Source organism: Dreissena polymorpha, chromosome 3 (genome assembly GCF_020536995.1).
Source record: "Dreissena polymorpha isolate Duluth1 chromosome 3, UMN_Dpol_1.0, whole genome shotgun sequence".
In the NCBI taxonomy this organism is placed as follows: Eukaryota; Metazoa; Mollusca; class Bivalvia; order Myida; family Dreissenidae; genus Dreissena; species Dreissena polymorpha.
Window position 1 is genome coordinate 65,157,984 of NC_068357.1, and position 9,919 is coordinate 65,167,902.

Consider the following 9,919-nt stretch of genomic DNA (forward strand, 5'->3'; position numbering starts at 1 on the left):
AGATCAAATAGTAATTTAGCAGTTTTTAATACATGTACAACACAGCCATTGGGATTACCTATATAAAGTTATATAAAAATCCAACTAGGAATAACGTAAAGAAACTAAATATTTTATTGAATGTTAACCATGACAGTTGATGGACAAAGTCTCAGGCCTTTTGCGGCAGATAAAAATATTAACCTAATTTGTGTTTTTTTTCTTTTTACACATAATTGGTATCTTGACCTCTCTTGGACAAGAATTGGTCATGTATGGCATACCCATTGTGGTCTTGGCGCAATAATAATCTTGCGGTCTTCAAAAAATGAAGGCACCGAGAAATTAACGGAACACATTCAAAATACAGACATCCTCACATTGATGTGTGGCGTAAAATGTGACTGACATACAGAGTTCATTTATGGTACAAAAACTGGTGCTATGGTCTGGCCTGAAAATGGTTTTTAATATCATGCTTTGAAAGTGGAATTTTTTTTGCATTTAATTTTTTTCTTAAAACCAAATACATGGTAAACATGTACTGGTGGCTAAGAAAAAGGCAAATGCTTTAGAGCTACGTCAAAGTTCACAAACAGTTTGTAAAATTGAAACAAAATAATGAAAAAGAAAAGTATTAATGATTTCACACGTTTTTATTCTTTATTGTGAGAATATATTTTTTTAATTTAATTTATCCAAAACTCTATATGAATTTTACCAAAATTACCACATGTTTCAGAAGCTTTTTCTTCAATTTTCAATCTTTATAAAGTTCTTGACACCATTGACAAGAAATATGTTTTGTAATAGAAGCATACCATGAAATTCCTTACTTTCTTACAATAACAAGAAATTTCGTCAAATTGATATCCCCCGCCAATTTCAAAATTGTGACAGACGGACAGACTGACCGACAACGCCAATTCTATATCCCTCCGCCTTAAGCGGGGGGGGGGGAGTAATTAGTCTTAATGTACAAGAAATTAAGAATTGGTGTACATGGGTCCAACATGTGTGAATCATTAGTATTTGGGAAAAAGAAAAACTTAAAACATTTTAGTATGGTAGAATCCTTACCAAATAAGGCATATTTAATCAAAATGTGTGATTTTGACCTTTGTGTGTGACTTTGACCATCACCCTAGAAACCTGGATCTTATATTTGACACTCAGCTAGATATTGGAGAACAATTGTGGACAGTTATTACAGAATCCCTTGATGCATAGTAAAGGAATGACAAAATAATAAATAATTCATCAAATTTGTGACCTTTGCCTTAAATGTGTGACCTTGACCTTAGCGCCTAGGATTATCGGTGTTGAATTTGAAGCTCTCCAAGATGATTTAGAACAACTATGGCAAGTTTCATGGCTCTGGCTCATGTGTTAATGGAGATAAAGCTCTAAGCTTAACTTAAAAAGCATTTTTCCAAGACACAAAGGACCATAACTCCGTTATTAACAGATGGTGTACAATGCCATTTGGCGTGCATCATCCTCTTATCCATGTATATACTCATACAAAGTTTCAATGAAATCCGACAAAACACTTCCAAGATATGGCTCCGGACACAAAAGTGCCGGACGGCCGGACGGAAAGACGGACGGACGGAAAGACGGACGGACGGACGGACAACGCCAAAACAATATCCCTCCGCCTATGGCGGGGGATAACAAAGTATGCGTATGAATTTGCAAAATTTTAAATCCCATAAACACTCAACGTCAACAAATATTTCGTACAATATTTCGAAAAATAAAGTTAACACATACAAAATCAATATTCCATACAGCAATAGCTAGAATTTAAAAGCTACATGTGTTCTGGTAACAAAGATTTAACACCATTAAAATGCTTGTATTTATTTTGTGTGTCACAATATATTCCAAGTGAATTTCCGGTTACGATATCCGAACATTAACGAGTGAACACGAGATTGGCTTCGGCCAGCTTCCGATGCACGATGTAGTTCTCATGACTACATCGTTCATCAGACAATTCCCGAAGCCAGTCTCGCTTAAGCTCGTAAATGTTTGGATATTGTTGCGCGAAATTAAAATGGAATATATTGTCACACAAAAATAAAAACAAGTATTGTGTATCTCATTAAATCTATGTTACCATACCACATCTAACGTTGAAATTTTGGCTTAGCTATAAGGAACACTGATTTTTTATGGGTTAATTTTATTTTGCCAAATATTTTGCGAAATTTCGTTGATTTTGAGTATTAATGTTACTTTAAATTGAAAATAAAATCAAACCTGTGTGAGTTAATTGGGACAGTGGATGAAGGCCTATAGGGGATTTTTCTACCTGCCAACCATTTCCCCCTGACTTTGTCATCTTCCAGTGCTTCATATCTGAAAAATAGACTTAATTATTTGTTTCTTGCTCATGGACCTAATGGCAAAGTTTTTAAACCCTTTCCCACTTATAAGCTTAGTGAAAATTGCTATGTGTAAACAACATAAAACCAGAACAGCCTGCAAGTAACTCGCAGTCTCTTCAGGTTTTTTGCTGTTTGCTGCTAATCAGTATCGAAGGTTTGGAGATGAAGCTTAAAAAACTTGAATACATTAAGAAAGGTCTTCAACTAAATTTAACTTTCTTAGGGACTAAAAGTACGAATCTAATAGGTAAATGGTTAAGAAACATCAAACGTAAATCTTAAATTGATAAAGCTATTCAAGCCTTATACTGTTCATGCATACTTGAAATATGTTTTCAGAAAATGCTGTTAATGTCTGAACAGTGCTTGGATGCTCAGTATTTTACATTTTGATTTAATTTTATGAGTGTATACCAAATGTTATGTAATGAAATGGTAGCCTTGACATAGTGGTTATAATGTCCACAATTAAATTTACGTAAGTGTTTACATAATTCCTTTTCTGACACTGATGACATAACATCAGATGTTTGGACACTGTCAAATCCAGTGCATATCTTACTGTGGACAAAAAGACAAAGATTCATCATTCAGCCAAAACTGTTTGCAATTAAATTCCTTTCTTTACGTATCGTATACACATTAAAGTGATTAAACTGTGTAAGTATGAGTAAGATTCACCCAGAAGTTTAATTGTTGTAAAAAATAAAATGGGAACTATATATTCTAATGCAGAAAAAAATAGACAGAGGGTCATAATTCTGCTCAACTTGTTGCAGCCATAATTCCTTCATTTCAGATCATCTAAACATTAAGGTCATTCAACTGTGAAATTTTGAGTGAGATCAACCAATAATTAAATAGGAGTTAAAAACACAAGCTTCAGGATATACCTACATGTGCATACAGTTGGACATAATATAGAAATATTAATACATAATACAGGGCAACAGATAAAGATCATTTTATCGTTTTAACGATTTGTAATACAGTATAGGACATAAAACTAATTGAAATAAAAAATCAGCTGTACTTAACACCTTTATGAAAATGGGAAAACGAATTTATTATTATTAGTCGTGTAAGTTGTATCGTTTCGCTCCGTATCGCATAACGATTTGAATAAGTATATTGTGAGCTTCAGTGCTGCCATAATATTTGTAGTAAGTGTATATAGACACAGGTTTAGCCGGCTTCTAAACGAGGAAAGGCTAGGAAACTTCCATTATTGGATTGCGCGCCCAGTATTATAAAACAGTATAGACTAGGGCTGGATCATGTAATATTTAAAAGGACACAATAGTCAAGCACAATAATAGTACCAAACACAAGGATGCAGAGGGGAAAATATGTAAGTTTTTATCAAATTGTCAAAAACTAATTGACAAATAGTTTTGAGGGAAAAAAACTACTTGTTACAAAATATCTTGTAGTAAAAACTAATTTACATGAAATCGTATCTGTTGCCCTGATATTATGCATGGACGCATAATAATTTGAAACAATGAAAATCTATATTGCAGATCTATAACTTTTTATTGTTTTATTGTCTCATGCATTTCTGACGAAAAGAATTTACACTGACCCACACTAATTAGACTAGTGAAACACAGAAAAATCCCCCAAATTACCTTGTGATGCATCACAATTCTTTATCAAGTTCCTCTCGTACGGTCTCTTTATATACAGCCTTCGGAAATCTTCCTCTTCACCCAATGAATGTAATAGATTGTTTGAAAACTTGAAGTCACGTACACATTTCTGCAGCCAAAAACCCCTCATGTCAAGAAGTGCTGCAAATCTCTTACAGACCTTGAAACATGATTTCAAGTCAGTGAGAGGAAGTCGAAGAAAAACTTCGAGTATAATGTCATCTGGAATTTCGTCAAATGCAGAATATGCACCATCAACATGGTCTGAAGACATATCACTAAAATAAATTCGTAATTTAGCCTGGACTCCTCCCATTCTGACCTTAAGAGTGTGAATGGATTAGGTGCTTTTCTGTCGTATTGTAAAATACCTGCAATGTTAAAAGAAACTAAAAGCAATAAGAAAGTCACACGAAGAAACATTAAAAAAAATGTTTTCACTCTTTTATACTTACTTTCCTTAATTAATTAACCCAATGTGATGTATTTTGTAAAATATTAAGGGAAAATTCTAGCTATAAAAGGCTCTTAATAATATTGAGCTACATTTTATATGGGAAATATTGTAACACAAGCCATGGTACTCATTAAAAATCAAAATGGGAATGTATCATTCTTAACAAATATTGAATTAACCAAATTATGGTTCCAACTTTTTAAGCTCCAAATAGGCATGTTAACAATAAGTATTTAATGGGCATGAACAAATTAAATTGTGAGTCATGAATCCATTAATTTGCAATTATTTTCCCCTCATCATTAGTGTGATATATTCTAAGAGGTATGTTCTTTTAAAAAATGATTTGATCAATAATACTGCATTTTATTCATCTTTAAAAAATAGCAAATAAAAACAAGTTTGGTAAGTCTGTATTTACAACAAAATCACATGAAAGTATCAACAAAAGAGGGGCATATTTTAAAAGGGTGCAGCATAAAAATGGAAGGTGTGAAGAAGTCTGACCTTGACCTTTGAGGAATGCAGACAAGTTTTACACACAATGTGTGGTCTCATTAAAGATTGAATTTTTGACAAGTGAATTCAAATCCATCAATATATGGAAAAGTTATGTCAGAGACAGGAATTTTCATGTTGTTTTATGGCCAAATTTGAATTTGACCTCTACATGCAACCTTGAACTTTGGATGGGGGACTTTTTTTTACACAACATGTCGTCTTATAATGCTTTACTTTTTTGCCAGGTTATTTCAAAAGCTCTCAATAAAAGGCAAAGTAATGGCTGAGACAGAACTATTCAAGCTGTATTATATACAATTCGACCTTAAACCACTTAGCTTGACCTTCAATGTAGGGAGACAGATGCTACACACGACACATTATCTCATGATGGTAGAAAGAGGATTTTTCACATTAATAAAAATTAATCAAGATAATAAAGCGAACCAGCCCAAGAATTGAACCTTGCGGAATCCCAAACAACACCCTCTGCCAGTTGTATTTCTATTCATCAATAACTACTCGTTGCTGTCGCATAATCTGTCCGTTCGTTCTCCCGTTCCTTCATTCGTCCGTTCGTTCCTTCGTTATGCCGTTTGTACGTCCGTGCGGACGTTTGTTCGTCCGTCCGTTCGTTCGTCCCTTCGTCCGTCCGTTCCTTCGTTCGTTCGTTTGTCCGTCCGTCCGTGGGTCCGTACATGCGTCCGTCCGTTCATTCCTTCGTTCTGCCTTTTGTTCGTCCGTCCGTTCGTTCGTCCCTTTCTCTGTCCGTTCCTTCGTTTGTTCGTCCGTCGGTCCGTAGGTGCGTCCGTTCGTTAGTTCCTTCGTCCGTTCGTTTGTTCCTTCGTCCGTCCGTTCCTTCGTGCGTCCGTTCTTTCGTTAGTCCGTTCGTTCGTCCCTTATTTCGTCCGTTCGTCCTTTCTACCGTTCGTCCGTCCGTTCGTTCGTCCGTTCGTTCGTCCGTCAATTCGTCCGTGCGTTCGTTCGTTCGCCCATTCCTTCGTTCGTTCGTTCGTTCTTCCGTCCGTTCCTTCGTGCGTACGTGTGTTCCTTCGTGCGTTCGTTCGTTCCTTCGTTTGCCCGTATGTCCGTTCGTTCCTTCTTTCGTTCATTCGTCCATTCGTGCGTCCCTTCTTCCGTCCGTCCGTCCGTTCGTTCGTCCATCCGTCAATTCGTCCGTCCTTTCGACCGTCACTCCATGAAAAATATCTTAAACACTATTTAAATTTGATTGTCATAGTATGCCAAGAGTAAGAATAAGTGCACTAGCTTAATTAAGATGCAGGGTTGCACCCCTTAGAATAGAAACAGGCAGATACGAGGAAGTACCCGAACATGAACGGACTTGCTTTCACTGCCTCATATATATGAAGAAAATGAAGAAATGTGTTAATGCACTGCAATTTGTATGACAGAATTCGCCAAGATATATTTGATAACGTTATGAATATTATACCTGATTTCTTATCGTTAGAAAATTCCGAATAATTTTGTCAGTTAATGTCTAATGAGTCCTTTGTTAAATACACTGCCAAAGCCTGCAATGACATTTTAATACATAGTAAACACTGTTTATATGTATGATACTTTTACACGTGTATCTATATGTACCTTTTAAAATGTTTTAATGATATTCGTAGCACGATAAATCTGTCCATAGTCTCATGTAACTCAAATTTAGTGGTTTTATTGTATGTATTTTAACTACCTTTTATTATATTTATTAAATGACACATGTTTTAATCAGATATACAATTGTATGTGCAGAAATGAGACTTTAATAAATTGTCTGTCTGTCTACAGTTTCGTACTACGGCACGTTTAAAAAAGTAATTAAAAGTATTTGAGATCGCAATACTTGTTTGCATCCGTATTGAATTAATATGATGATGCATTATTGTATTTCATTTATTTTTTTCTCAAAAATATGTTTTTATTGATTTGCATGTCTATGTGTTTTATGTGAAAAAATTGCGTCCTGTCACCTACTACATGACTTTACAGCGTTACATCAAATAGCTAGCTGTGTTGGAGTCTTTCTGTTAATCGATCAATTTTATTTTTGTCAGTCTTGTGCACAATAACACAAAGTCAACCATTCATAATTAATAATAATTAACACCTACACAAACCTAGCCCGATCACACAATTTCTCAAGTACATGTAAAATTGACATATACAGTTTGTAACGCGCTTATTATCTTCTACCTTCCACAATTAATTAGCGCCGTCTTTAATAATGGAGGACTCGATTTAAAAACGGATTACCGAGAACTTAAAGAGTGAAAGCCGAAGAATTTGAAGCATACGATAATATCACCTGTTTATTATAAAATTAATGTACTTTGATGTGCCTGTTTAAACTGGTTTTCGTAAACATGTTGTTTATACTCAATTCATTGTTTATATGAACACACAACAAATACTTATTAATATTTTAATTACTTTTTTTCACACATGTGTGAAAGTTTAATGATAGTTTATAAGTGTATTACAGTCTCATCAGCATATATACAATCACAACATACAATAAAACATAAGCATAATAATAAAATGCTGCCACTCGGAAGTATCGAGTTATAAGATACTAGAATATTACATCAACACAAGAGTCATCATACACTTATAGTGAAATGAAGGGAGCTAAACCCTGAATTCAATTACAGAAACTGTAACATGAACTACAGAGTTACCTCTCTTCCAAATACCGTAAAGTTATATAGTCTCCACTAAAGTCTGGAAATCAGTTAAAGGGGCCTTTTCACAGATTTTGGCATGTTTTGAAGTTTGTCATTAAATGCTTTATATTGATAAATGTAAACATTGGATCTAAAAAGCTCCAGTAAAAAATCAAGATTAAAATTTAAAGAAAGGGAAAAAAGTAGCCCGCAGCAGGGCTTTAACCAGTGACCCCCGGAGTCCTGAAGTAAAAACCAATTAGACCGCTCGGCCATCCTGCCAAGTATCTATAAGAGACGTATTTTATACTTTATATAAGCAATATTCGTAGTTTCACAAAATTAAACGACAACATCAGAACTCTCCAAATTATTAAATCGTTTCGCGTTGCAATGATTTATAATTTTCAGGTTTTAAATCGTCAAAAGATGCATATAATGGCTATATTAGACCATAGTAAATATTCAGTATAACTGTTGCCTCACAAATATAATAACTAAAACGAAAATTTGCGAATCTGAAACAACTTTTTTCAATTTTGTCAATTTACCAAAAACGTGAAAAGATCCCTTTAAAACAGCTTTGTACAAACTTGGAGTTATGAGACTAAATCACATATAGCACAGTACAGTTAAAGACTATATTACATAATAAAGGTTTGATTGCCCCCACTGACCTCACCTTAAAATTTGCCGTAAGAAATTAACCATAACATACTGAAAGCGAAAATAAAGCACTATTGCGCATAGTAAAAACATGTCTTACAAAATCATATATCGCCTTAAGTCCCTTTACACATTTCTTCAAGAATAAAGGGCGACAGTCATCAGAACCACAGGCTTTCGAAGCTTTTAAGGAGCTCAAATGTTTGAGCAACTAATCCTGTGAAATAATAATGTCTGAACAAAAATTTGTTGGTCCTATTTTTGGAAAAGTGGGTAATTTAGAATTATCTTCCTGCGTAATAATGAGATTTCATTTCTCAGAATAAGAGACTTATATAACATTCAAAGTACTTAATTGTTAGATGGAAGAATTATTTAATTTTCATGTTTGTGATTTCATATATGTCGAATACTATTACTTTTCAAACGTAAAATAAACATTTCCAAAAAAGTGACTGTCACTGATAGTTCGGCGACCAAACATCAATAGTCAAGGTAACCAAGCTCCTGAAGACTCCATCTAAAGTAATCAAGCGTTTAGGTAGCCACGATCAAATGTAGGGATTTAACAATGCAATTGCACAATTTTCGTTGCTGCGAGCCATCTTTTGAAGAGAGAAACAGTTTTGAAGAGAAAGAAACAACAAATGATACATCTATTGAACAGGTTTCTGAACAGAACTTTTTTATGTTGTTGTATTTACTTTTTTCATGTAATTTCGCGATCTTGAACAAATTGGTTACACACAACCAAGAATCGGGGGCTACTTTCGCACGGGCGTGTAGAAAAATCGAAATCTCCTTATAGTTTACTTATTTGCCTCAAGTCTGTACTATTTTCAAATAATGAAAACATAATTTACAGGCAAAATCTTATTTGACAGCTGCTAAAGATGACAAGGGCAGGGGTCTGCCACAATAAGATAACTTCACCTTGTTCAAAGAGCTTGGAGAAATATATGCGCCCTAATATTCAAGTCAATTCATAAGCAAAAAATACTTGGAAATCAACTTCCAGCAAATGTAATTTATTGCTTCAGACCAGTTTAAGATCAAATTAATCTAATTCAGTAAAATATCTTATATTTTTCACACATTATCAAGCTAATGCATAAATGCCCTAATAGGCCTATCAATAAGGTCGCGGTGGTGTAGTGGATGAGGTTTCCGCCTAGCGATCGGGAGTTCGTGGGTTCGCTCCCTACTCTGGGAGCGTTCTCATTATCTCCTCCACTGGTTCTTTTTCCCAGGCAACGGACTCGATAATGTCCGCTCTAAAGGGCGCATGGCAGTGTAGATAGATAGATAGAATAGCATTTTTCAGATAAATTGGTATTGATTGATGACTTTTGAAATGACCATGTTTGGATCGTGTTACACGCTCACGGGTCTATCTCTTAAGAAATTGGCCCCAGTTCGCCATTCACATTGAAGACCTTTAAGGTCAGACGGACACCATAGATAAATTCAAATAACACCTTTGAAGATTTTTTATGCACAGGTCTATTTATACATATTGCAGTCTTGAGGCTCAACAAATCAATCAAACGGAACCACTGTTGCTTTAGCCGAAAAATTACCTTAATATAA

At 34.7% G+C, this 9,919-nt stretch overlaps 1 long non-coding RNA gene across 1 annotated transcript; it reads right to left on the reverse strand.

The window, feature by feature from the left end:
* Window positions 1-2,247: 2,247 nt before the first annotated feature.
* On the reverse strand, window positions 2,248-8,692 carry LOC127874512 (uncharacterized). The gene is made up of 3 exons (XR_008046961.1): window positions 8,430-8,692; window positions 4,007-4,187; window positions 2,248-2,346 (listed from the first exon to the last, which is right to left on the reverse strand). It is a non-coding gene; the product is annotated as an uncharacterized LOC127874512 (long non-coding RNA).
* Between the last annotated feature and the right edge of the window lie 1,227 nt (window positions 8,693-9,919).